Below are 13680 nucleotides of genomic sequence, written 5' to 3'. Positions count from 1 at the left end.
TATTGATGCCCGTGTCGAGAGGTGTGAGGCCTCTAACAAGTACTTTGCCTACAAGATGGAGGAGAATAGCTTAGCCAGTGAGCATGTGCTCAGAATGTCTGGATACTACAATCGCTTGAATCAAGTGGGAGTTAATCTTCCATATAAGATAGTGATTGACAGAGTTCTCTAGTCACTATCACCAAGTTACTAGAACTTTGTGATGAACTATAATATGCAAGGGATGATGAAAACAATTCCCAAGCTCTTCACGATGCTGAAATTGGCAAAGGTAGAAATCAAGAAAGAACATCAAGTGTTGATGATCAACAAGACCACTAGTTTCAAGAAAAAGGGCAAGGGAAAGAAAGGGAACTTCAAGAAGAATGGCAAGCAAGTTGTCGCTCTCGGGAAGAAGCCCAAAGCTGGACCCAAGCCTGAAATTGAGTGCTCCTACTGCAAAGGAAATGATCACTGGAAGCGGGACTACCCCCAAATACTTGGCGGATAAGAAGGATGGAAAAGTGAACAAAGGTATATTTGATATACACGCTATTGATGTGTACTTTACTAGTGTTCATAGTAACCCCAGGGTATTTGATACCGGTTCACTTGCTAAGATTAGTAACTCGAAATAGGAGTTGCAAAATGAATAGAGACTACTTAAGAGTGTGGCGATGTGTGTTGGAAGTGATTCCAAGGTTGATAAGATTAGTAACTCGAGTCATTTGATACTTACAAACCATGCCTCATGGGCAAGATGACTAAAACTTCCTTCTCCAGAATAATGGAGCGAGCCAATGACTTATTGTAAATAATACATACCGATGTATGCGGTCCGATGAGTGTTGAGGCTCGCGGCGGGTATCGTTATTTTTTGACCTTCACAGATGATTTGAGCATATATGGGTACATCTACTTAATGAAACACAAGTCTGAAACATTTGAAAAGTTCAAAGAATTTCAGAGTAAAGTGGAGAATCATTGTAACAAGAAAATAAAGTTTCTACGATCTGATCGCGGAGGCGAATATTTGAGTTACGAGTTTGGCCTTGATTTGAAACAATGTGGAATAGTTTCACAACTCACACCACCTCGAACACGATAGTGTAATGGTGTGTCTAAAAAACATAATCGTACTTTATTAGATATGGTGCATTCTATGATGTCTCTTACTGATTTACCACTATCGTTTTGGGGTTATGCATTAGAGACAGCCGCATTGACGTTAAAAAGGGCACCGTCTAAATCCGTTGAGACGACGCCGTATGAACTATGGTTTGGCAAGAAACCTAAGTTGTTGTTTCTTAAAAGTTTGGGGATGTGACACTTGTGTCAAAAGGCTTCAGCCTGATAAGCTCGTGTTGGGGAAGGCGGTAATTTCAAAAAAAATCCTACGATCGCGCAAGATCTATCTAGGTGATGCATAGCAACGAGAAGGGAGAGTGTGTCCACATACCCTCGTAGACCGAAAGCGGGAGCGTTTAAGTAAAGCGGTTGATGTAGTCGAAGGTCTTCGCGGTCCAACCGATCAAGTACCAAACGCACCTCCGCGATCTGCACACATTCAGCTCGGTGACGTCCCTCGAACTCTAGATCCAGCTGAGGCCAAGGGAGAGTTCCGTCAGCATGATGGCATGGTGCACTAAACTATCAAGTAATCATCATATTGAGCTAGCCAAACGTTCATAACATCTGCATATACTCTTGCAATAGGTCTGTCACTTAGCGGTGCATCAAGGACATAATTTTTCTGTGCAGCAATGAGGATAAACCTCAGATTACGGACCCAGTCCACATCATTGCTACTATCATCTTTCAACTTAGTTTTCTCTAGGAACATATAAAAACATAGGGAAGCTATAATGCGAGCTATTGATCTACAACATAATTTGCAAAATACTATCAGGACTAAGTTCATGATAAATTAAAGTTCAATTAATCATATTACTTAAGAACTCCCACTTAGATAGACATCCCTCTAGTCATCTAAATGATCATGTGATCCAAATCAACTAAACCATGTCCGATCATCATGTGAGATGGAGTAGTTTTCAATGGTGAACATCACTATGTTGATCATATCTACTATATGGTTCACGCTCAACCTTTCGTTTTCCAGTGTTCTGAGGCCATATCTGCATATGCTAGGCTCATCAAGTTTAACCCGAGTATTCTGCGTGTGCAAAACTGGCTTGCACCCATTGTATGTGAATGTAGAGCCTATCACACCCGATCATCACGTGGTGTCTCAGCACGAAGAACTGTTGCAACGGTGCATACTCAGGGAGAACACTTATACCTTGAAATTTAGTAAGGGATCATCTTATAATGTTACCGCCGTACTAAGCAAAATAAGATGCATAAAAGATAAACATCACATGCAATCAAAATATGTGACATGATATGGCCATCATCATCTTGAGCTCATGATCTCCATCACCGAAGCATCGTCATGATCTCCATCGCCACCGGCGCGACACCTTGATCTCCATTGTAGCATCGTTGTCGTCTCACCAACTATTGTTACTACGACTATCGCTACTGCTTAGTGATAAAGTAAAACAATTACATGGCAATTGCATCGCATACAATAAAGCAACAACTATATGGCTCCTACCAGTTGCCGATAACTTTGTTACAAAACATGATCATCTCATACAACAATTTATATCACATCATGCCTTGACCATATCACATCACAGCAAGCCTGCAAAAACAAGTTAGACGTCCTCTACTTTGTTGTTGCAAATTTTACGTGGCTGCTACGGGCTTCTAGCAAGAACCGTTCTTACCTACGCATCAAAACCACAATGATTTTTCATCAAGTGTGCTATTTTAACCTTCAACAAGGACTGGGCGTAGCCACACTCGTTCAACTAAAGTTGGAGAAACAGACACCCGCCAGTCACCTATGTGCATAAGCATGTCGGTAGAACCAGTCTCATGAACGCGGTCATGTAATGTCGGTTCGGGTCGCTTCATCCAACAATACCACCAAATCAAAGTATGACATGCAGGTAAGCAGTATGACTATTATCGCCCACAACTCTTTGTGTTCTACCCATGCATATAACATCTACGCATAGACCTGGCTCGGATGCCACTGTTGGGGAACGCGGTAATTTAAAAAAAATTCCTACGATCACGCAAGATCTATCTAGGTGATGCATAGCAACGAGAAGGGAGAGTGTCCACATACCCTCGTAGACCGAAAGCGGAAGCGTTTAAGTAACGCGGTTGATGTAGTCGAACACCTTCGCGATCCACCCGATCAAGTACCAAACGCACGGCACCTCCGCAATCTGCACACGTTCAGCTCGGTGACATCCCACGAACTCTAGATCCAGCAGAGGCTGAGGGAGAGTTCCGTCAGCACGATGACATGGTGACGGTGATGATGAAGTTACCGGCGCAGTGCTTCGCCTAAGCACTACGACGATATGACCGAGGTGGAAAACTGTGGAGGGGGGCACCGCACACAGCTAAAGATCAACTTGTGTGTCCTTGGGGTGCTCCTCTCCCCCGTATATAAAGGAGGGAGGGAGGAGGCGGACGGCCTAGGGGGCGCGCCAAGCATAGGGAGTCCTACTAGGACTCCCAAGTCCTAGTAGGATTCTCTTTCCTATTCGAAGTAGGAGAAAAGGAAAGAGAGGGGGAGGAAGAAGGAAAGGGGGGCTGCGCCCCCACCCCTTGTCCAATTCGGTTTGGGCAGGGGGAGGAGCGCGCCACCTCTTGGCCCTTCTCCCCTCTCTCCACTAAATCCCAATAAGGCCCATTACTTCTCTCGGTGAATTCCCGTAACTCCCTGGTACTCCAAAAAATACCCAAATCACTCGGAACCTTTTCGATGCCGAATATAGCCTTCCAATATATCAATCTTTACGTCTCGACCATTTCGAGACTCCTCATCATGTCCATGATCTCATCCGGGACTCTGAACAACCTTCGGTACATCAAATCACATAAACTCATAATACCAATCGTCATCGAATGTTTAAGCGTGCGGACCCTACGGGTTTGAGAACTATGTAGACATGACCGAGACACATCTAACCAATAGCGGAACCTGGATGCTCATATGGTTCCTACATATTCTACGAAGATCTTTATCGGTCAAACCGCATAACAACATACGTTGTTCCCTTTGTCATCGGTATGTTACTTGCCCAAGATTCGATCGTCGGTATCATCATACCTAGTTCAATCTCGTTACCAGTAAGTCTCTTTACTCGTTCCGTAATGCTTCATCCCGCAACTAACTCATTACTCACATTGCATGCAAGGCTTATAGTGATGAGCATTACCGAGAGGGCCCAGAGATACCTCCCCGAAACACAGAGTGACAAATCCTAATCTCGATCTATGACAACCCAAAAAACACCTTCGGAGACACCTATAGAGCATCTTTATAATCACCCATTTATGTTGTGACGTTTGATAGCACACAAGGTGTTCCTCCGGTATTCGGGAGTTGCATAATCTCATAGTCTAAGGAACATGTATAAGTCGTGAAGAAAGTAGTAGCAATGAAACTGTAATGATAATAATGCTAAGCTAATAGATGGGTCATGTCCATCACATCATTCTCCTAATGATGTGATCCCGTTCATCAAATGACAACACATGTCTATGGTTAGAAAACATAACCATCTTTGATTAACGAGTTAGTCAAGTAGAGGCATACTAGGGACAGTATGTTTTGTCTATGTATTCACACATGTACTAAGTTTCCAGTTAATACAATTCTAGCATGAATAATAAACATTTATCATGAAATAAGGAAATAAATAATAACTTTATTATTGCCTCTAGGGCATATTTCCTTCAGCTCGAACCCAAAGCAGAGAAGTGAGTCTTCATAGGATACCCGAAAGAAACTATTGGGTATTATCTTCTACCACAAATTCGAAGGCAAAAATCTTTGTTGCTAAGAATGAGTGCTTTCTAGAGAAGGAGTTTCTCTCGAAATAAGTGAGGGGGAGGAAAGTAGAACTTGATGAGGTAATTGTACTTTCTCTCGAATTGAAAAGTAGTACATCAGAGAAAACTGTTCCCGTGATGCCTACACCAACTAGAGAGGAAGCTAATGATGATGATCATCAAACCTCAGATCAAGTTACTACAGAACCTTGTAGGCCAACCAGAACATGATCCGCACGAGAGTGGTATGGTAATCCTGTTCTGGAAGTCATGTTACTAGACCATGACGAACCTATGAACTATGAAGAAGCTATGATGAACCCAGATTCCGACAGATGGCTTGAGGCCATGAAATCTGTGATAGGATCCATGTATGAGAACAAAGTGTGGACTTTGATGGACTTGCCCGATGATCGGAAAGCCATTAAGAATAAATGGATCTTCAAGAGGAAGACGGACGTTGATGGTAACGCTACTGTCTACAAAGCTCGACTTGTCGCGAAAGGTTTTTGACAAGTTCAAAGGGTTGACTACGATGAGATCTTCTCACCCGTAGCGATGCTTAAGTCTGTCCGAATCATGTTAGCAATTGCCGCATTTTATGATTATGAAATCTGGCAAATAGATGTCAAAACTGCATTCCTTAATGGATTTCTTAAAGAAGAGTTGTATATGATGCAACCAGAAGGTTTTGTCGATCCTAAAGGTGCTAACAAGGTGTGGAAGCTCCAGCGATCCATCTATGGACTGGTGCAAGCATCTCAAAGTTGGAATATACGCTTTCATGAGGTGATCAAAGCATATGGTTTTATACAAACTTTCGGAGAAGCGTGTATTTACAAAAAAGTGAGTGGGAGCTCTGTAGCATTTCTAATATTACATGTGGATGACATATTGTTGATTGGAAATGATATAGAATTTCTGGATAGCATAAAAGGATACTTGAATAAGAGTTTTTCAATGAAAGACCTCGGTGAAGCTGCTTACATATTGGGCATCAAGATCTATAGAGATAGATCAAGAAGCTTGATAAGACTTTCAATGAGTACATACCTTGACAAGATTTTGAAGGAGTTCAAAATGGATCAGTCAAAGAAGGAGTTCTTGCCTGTATTTTAAGGTGTGAAGTTGAGTAAGACTCAAAACCCGACCACGGTAGAAAACAGAAAGAGAATGAAAGTCATTCCCTATGCCTCAGCCATATGTTTTGTAAAGTATGCTATGCTGTGTACCAGACCTATTGTGTACCTTGCCATGAGTTTGGCAAGGGGGTACGATAGTGATCCAGGAGTGGATCACTGGACAACGGTCAAAGTTATCATTAGTTACCTAAGAGGACTAAGGAAATATTTCTCGGTTATGGAGGTGATAAAGAGTTCGTCATAAATAGTTACGTCGATGCAAGCTTTTACACCGATCCAGATGACTCTGAGTCTCAATCTGGATACGTATTGAAAGTGGGAGCAATTAGCTAGAGTAGATCCATGTAGAGCATTGTAGACATAAAAATTTGTGAAATACATATAGATCTGAATGTGGAAGACCCGTTGACTAAACCTCTCTCACAAGCAAAACATGATCACACCCTAGTACTCTTTGGGTGTTAATCACATAGCCATGTGAACTAGATTATTGACTCTAGTAAACTCTTTGGGTATTGGTCACATGGCGATGTGAACTATGGGTGTTAATCACATGACGATGTGAACTAGATTATTGACTCTAGTGCAAGTGGGAGATTGAAGGAAATATGCCCTAGAGGCAATAATAAAGTTGTTATTTTATATTTCCTTATTCGTGATAAAGGTTTATTATTCATGCTAGAATTGTATTAACCGGAAACTTGATACATGTGTGGATACATAGACAAAACACCATGTCCCTAGTAAGCCTCTACTAGACTAGCTCGTTAATCAAAGATGGTTAAGTTTCCTAACCATAGATATGTGTTGTCATTTGATGAACGGGGTCACATCATTAGGAGAATGATGTGATGGACAAGACCCGTCCGTTAGCATAGCATATTGATCGTTCAGTTTTATTATTATTGCTTTCTTCATGTCAAATACATATTCCTTCGACTATGAGATTATGCAACTCCCGGATACCGAAGGAATGTCTTGTGTGATATTAAACGTCACAACGTAACTAGGTGATTATAAAGATTCTCTGCATGTATCTCCGAAGGTGTTTGTTTGGTTGGCATAGATCGAGATTTGGATTTGTCACTCCGGGTATCCGAGAGGTATCTCTAGGCCCTCTCAGTAATACACATCATAAGAAGCCTTGCAAGCAAAGTGACTAATGAGTTAGTTGCGGGATGATGTATTACGGACGAGTAAAGAGACTTTCCGGTAACGAGATTGAACTAGGTATAAAGATACCGACGATCAAATTTCGGGCAAGTAACATACCGATGGACAAAGGGGATAACGTATGTTGTCATAACGGTTCGACCGATAAAGATATTCATAGAATATGTAGGAACCAATATGAGCATCCAGGTTCCACTATTGGTTATTGACTAGAGAGGTGTCTTCGTCATGTCTACATAGTTCTCGAACCCGTAGGGTCCGCACGCTTAACGTTCGATGACGATTTAGTATTATATGAGTTATGTGATTTGGTGACTGCGTGTTGTTTGGAGTCCCAGATGAGATCACGGACATGACGAGGAGTCTTGAAATGGTTGAGAGGTAAATATCGATATATAGGACGATGGTATTCGGACACCGGAAATGTTCCGGAGGGTACCGGGTACTTATCGAGTAACCGGAAAGGATTTGGGGCAACCCTGGCAAAGAATGGGCTTAATGGGCCAAGGGAGGGACAGACCAGCCCATAAGGGGCTGGTGCGCCCCTCCACCAGGCCAGCCATCCCTAGAGAAGGAAAAGGGGGGAGGGCAAGTCCCTCCTTCTTCGCCCCCCCCCCCCCCCCCAAGGGAGAAAGGAAAGGGGGCGCCACCTCTCCCTTCCTTCCCCTGGAGCCTATATAAGGAAGGGGGGGAACTAGGGTAGGAGCCCAAGTAGGATTCGGATTATACTTGGGGCTCCCCTGGCTGCCTCTCCTCCCCTCCCACCTATACATGTGTGGGGAGGGGGCGGCTAGAAGACACACCAACAATTGTTAGCCGTGTGCGGAGCCCCCATCCACAGATTACACCCTCGGTCATATTCTTGCGGTACTTAGGCGAAGCCCTGCGTGAATCACTACACCATCACCATCACCATGCCGTCGTGCTGATGGAACTCATCCACTCCCTCGACACTTTGCTGGATCAAGAGTTTGAGGGACGTCATCGAGCTGAATGTGTGCAGAACTCGGAGGTGTCGTACGTTCGGTGCTTGATCGGTCGGAGCTAGAAGAATTTTGACTACATCAACCGCGTTGTCAAACGCTTCCGCTTTCGGTCTACGAGGGTACGTAGACACACTCTCCCCCTCTTGTTGCTATGCATCTCCTAGATAGATCTTGTGTGAGCGTAGGATTTTTTTTGAAATTGCATGCTATGTTTCCCTACATCTTCTACTGCTGAAAGATGTAGTCTTTGATATGATGAGCTTCTCCCCCCTTATTCTGGCATTTCTACAGTTTAGTCCACATATATTACCCCTTTCCTTTGATACCGATGCATGTCTAGTATAGATATGATGTAAGTCTTGCGAGTACTTCAGATGAGTACTCACTGTTGCTTTGCTACTCTTTTCATTCGACCCAGATGCTGGTTACCCCGACGGTGCCTACTACATGGAGACCGGCGACCAGGAGTAGTCCGGAGGTCCCAGGTAGGAGGCATTGCCTTTCGATCTAGTGTCGTTGTTTTGCTCAGCTTTCTTAAGGCAAAACTTGTCTAACTATGTGTGTACTCAAATAATATTTGCTTTCTTGACTGATATATTATGGGTCCTCATGACCCTGGTTTGTAATATAAAGTTTTATGTTTAATTTGTGTCATAGAGTTGTGTTGTGATATTGACGTGAGTAGGGATGTAAATGGTACGGATAATTTCCGCGCCGAATCCGCATCCGCATCCGTTTTTGAGGATATGGTATGCAATTATGTGTATCCACAGGATATGGATGCGGATACGGATTTCGATCAATCGGATATCCGACGGATATGGTAGCGGATATGGTATCCCTAGTATCCAACGGATGTGGATTATCCGCTATTTTTTGTGGATTATCCGAGGAAAGAAAACCGGATTATATCCGATAAAATAAGCTCAGACCCAGACAAGACGACCCGGTCCATATGCCAACTTAAGTTAGTAATTGTTGATTTGCAGTCGCCCCTAGGATATACTCTACCATAATCTCGTACGCAATCACCGCTTGTAAAATTGGTAGCACAATGGCGATAGCGCATACTTATCCCTCTCTCGGTCTCTCCATCGCCATCTTGCATTGTTGCTTCTCCCCGGCCGCCGACTGCATCTCTGATCTCTCCGATAGTCCGGTGGTTTAACGATGGTGAAAGATGCCCGTGGCCGTGGCCAGTCAGTTGGTGCCAAAAACGGAGGTAAGTGAATTCGTAGATGCACATAGTCCCGCGCAAGGTAAAGCACCGATGATCTATGATCATTTCCGGCTGTCATCTGTCAATGGACGCCATGCGCTGCTGCACGCCCACACCACGCCAAAACGCGCGCCAGTATCGTAGAGCCTCGATGGGCGTGGCCGGCGCTTCTCACGGCCATGATCGGCAGCCCGGAAGCGACGATGGTCAACGTCCGCCATCTTGATGGCGGTCTCCATGGATCCGACGTGGGTTCGTGTCGACGCAGTTCGCCATCAGTAATACGCCAATAGAACGTGACCATTAGCACGTACACACATACTCCTCTAAACTCACCAGGTTGGAAGCAATGAATACAGTAGCTAGCTCTAGAAATCAATCTGATTGCTTGCTTGCTTGGGCCTTGGGTTAGCTTCTTGCACTTACACGTCTTGCTGAATCAATGTATTTATGGTCAGACCCTCACAATCTCTCTTGCCTCTGTCTGCTGTTTGTGGACTCACACACATGTTGTATTTCAGAAAGATGTATGCTTCAGACTTCCAGAGAAAAACAAAGTAACTGAAAAATAGAGGAGACAGAAAGAGACAGTAGTATTTGGTTCCGGCCAACACTTGCCCTTTTCTTCTTCAATTTTCAGCCAACCTTTTCTGTAGAACAAATTCCTGAACATTTATGCAAGATCCACTTGGCAACACAAACCTGACTTAAACACTGAACCGACACACCCAACTAGTTCAACTTATCAGGATAGAAAAACATTCTGGCACATGTGTAAGTTGGCTTCAGTTGCAGGCAAACTGCAGCATGCCACTTCACTTCGGCACCACGTACTATTCAATTTAGATTCGCGCGGAGCAAAATCAGTGTTGCTCACGGCCATGATCGATACCCATACATGACAATGGCAAGTTTGTAGTAGTCGAGTAGGCTTTATCTTAATAGACTACAAAACACTGAATTTATGATGTTTAATGTCTTTCTTGCCGATCCTTCTCATATATTAATTCCTTTGATCATTAAAAAGTGACTGATTATTTTTGTATTGTTATTCTTTTTATAGATCGTCTGAATAAGATATTGGGGAAAAGATCAACATCTGAAAGAACAAGTGCAGGTTCAGTTCACAGTATGGTTGTATCACCCCCAGCTGAAAGTCAAGATGAAGAGCCGCTGAATATTGGCAGTGAAAATGAAGTTGCAAATGAAGTGATTGATCTGGAAGGCGATATTCAGGATGCAGGAGTCGATGAGCCTGTAGGGAAGAAACAAAAGAAGACCACATCAGAATGTTGAGACCATTTTGATAAGTTTTTCAAGATAGTGGTGGTAGATAGCAAGAAAGTTAAGGAAGCATGGGCTAAATGCAAGTACTGCACTTATGATGCAAAGAGAAATAGCAGGAATGGGACATCAGTCTTCTTGAACCATATTAAGATGCATAGTGTGAAGTCAGGCCAACAGTTGCTCAAAGTAGAGAAGAAGGAACATGGTTCTGTTGCTGTTGAGGCTTATAAGTACGACCAAGAGTCTTCCTTGAGAAAGCTCCACTTGGCAATAATCATGCATGAATATCCCTTCAATATTGTTGAGCATGAATACTTCCATGACTTCATCAAATCCTTACTGTTAGAAATGAAATAGTGGCTATGTTTGAAACAGAAAAGGATAAGCTGTATGAGTATTTCAAAACAATTAACTGTCATTTTAGCACCACAATGGACATGTGGACATCAAATCAGAATAAAGGGTACATGTGTGTCACTTTGCATTGGATTGATGATGAACGGATTATTCAGAAAAGGATCATCAAATTTATGCATGTAGAAGGGTGCCATACTGGTCTTAACATGTCTGGAGAATTTATTGTTTGCATTTTGCGCTGGTTTATTGAGAAAAAAATGTTTTCTCTTACTTTGGACAATGCATCTTCAAATGAAGTTTGTGTTAAACATGTCATTAGTAAACTGAAAGAGTATTCCCCTCTAGTATGTGACGGTGAATTCTTTCATGTGAGATGTGCAAATCATGTTCTTAATTTGGTTGCTAGAGATGGTCTTGATCAAATTTCAAATGCAGTTTGGGGTGTTAAGGCATTTGTTTTGGCAGTAAAATAGGAGGAATTCTATAAGTGTGCATCCGAGTGTGGGTTGTCCACAGAAAAAGGTCTACGGCTGGATGTCCAAATGAGGTGGAATTCTACATACCACATGTTGAGTGATGCCCTATATTATAAGAAGGCCTTTGATAGGTTGCATGAGATTGACAAAAAGAAGTTTAATAAGTTTGCTCCAACAGCTGATGATTGGGACAAGGCGCTTACTATTTGTAGATGCTTGAAGAAGTTTCATGATCTCACTACTCTACTATCAGGTAATCAATATCCAACAGCAAACTTATTCTATAAAGGCTTCTGTGAGATCAAGGTTTTAATTTCTGGTTGGCGTAAAAGTAGTGATACTACTATTAAAAAGATGGCAGCTTCTATGCAAACTAAATTTGATAAGTACTGGAGGAAGTCAAATCTTGCTCTTGCGGTTGCCTTCTTTCTTGACCCTAGATACAAGAGAAGTGGAATTGAACATTACATGAGAAAGGTTCATGGGAAACTAATGTATCGTGGTAAAGTAGAAGAGTTGATTATTGTTGTGAAGCAGATGTACCAAGCATATGCTTCTAAGTATTCACAGAGCAATGATGGACCTAGCTGTACTACCACTTCCCAAGAAGGTGTGACTGATCTTATGATAGAAGATGAAGATGATTATTTTCTGTCTCAGCAGGGCACTCATGGGTCTAATGATGGCGACACTGACTTGGATAAGTACATGGCAGAAGCTACAGTAAGGCTTTCAAAGGTTGCTTTTGAGAACTTTGATATCTTATCATGGTGGAAAACACATCAAGATGTATATCATGTGTTATCAATGCTTGCTCGTGATGTTTTGGCCATACAAGTGTCCACTGTTGCCTCGAAAGCAACTTTCAGTGCCGGTGGTCATGTTATTGATCCATTCCACAGTCGTCTCGACCCCCATGTGGTAGAAGCATTAATATGTACAAAGGACTGGGTTGCTGCATCTAGGAAAAATGACAATAAAAGAGGGGATAGACTTGGTTCTATTGTGAACGATCTGGAGGTTGTGGAAACACTTATTGCTAATATGAGTCTTGAGGAACAGCTTGACGAAAAGGTAAGGCCCTGCCCTCTCTACCGCTCTTACTAATTTTTCAAGGGACTTGCCTTCATGATCATTAATTCCCTATACATCATCTAATGCTAATATATTTCCTGGACTTTGTAGTCACAAGCAGAAGCTGGCAGTGATGATGACAATTTCCATTATACCATGAGTACTTCAACTTTAGGGGAGAGGCTAGCTATGCAAGTATGTCTGATTGCCTCTTGAACATTACTGCTATTTTATTTCTTTTAAGTAATAACAATAGTTTCCTTAAATTTTATGCTGCTGATACATAGGATAATCAAGGAACGGATCTTGAATAAGAGGCTGATAAACTGCATCAGGAGCAAGAAGTTTAGGTATGCAGTTATACCGGCAATTCTCTGATGTATGTTAGTATATATTGCCAGCATGTATCCTCTTTACACATATGGATTAGTTTTACTAATATATGCCTTCTATATGTGTGCTGCTACTTGCTAGTTACGAATCACATGCCGATCAGGTTAGATTTACATTTATATATACATTTGTACTCATGATTGAATATGTATGTTGCTAGTTACCGATCAGATATCAATATAATTGAATTAGTCATGTATGTATAGTACGTGCATCAATGAAATATCTGGTGCTTGATGTTTCTCTTCTCTATATATACACACACACTAAGAAGTTCCAGATTAATCATGTGGATATATACACCTCAGAATTGACGCATGTGTATTCGAACTACTTAATTGTCCACAGCTAAGTATCAATAATTTATCTGATTGTCAAGTGTAGCATCTAATATCTCTTATCATTCCCACAGGGTGATGCCAATGGATTGGAAGAACACCATGTTGAAGAGAAATCAAGGATGATTACCGGCTTCTACTTGATCGGATACTTGCCTTTCATAATAAATAAAAACTTCGATTGAATTAAGTATTTCTTAAGTACGACCTTTGTCTTGGACTCTATGTGTAATGCTATCCACATCTTATCGGCACTACATATTATTGCTATACTGGTGATTTATAACTTTAAAATGCCACTCTCTACTGTTATGCGCTTGGATGAAAACGTGT

The sequence above is a fragment of the Triticum dicoccoides genome, chromosome 5B (genome assembly GCF_002162155.2).
Source record: "Triticum dicoccoides isolate Atlit2015 ecotype Zavitan chromosome 5B, WEW_v2.0, whole genome shotgun sequence".
NCBI classification, from domain to species: Eukaryota; Viridiplantae; Streptophyta; class Magnoliopsida; order Poales; family Poaceae; genus Triticum; species Triticum dicoccoides.
The sequence above is the reverse complement of the archived record's forward strand: the minus strand, read 5'-3'. Positions refer to the sequence as shown.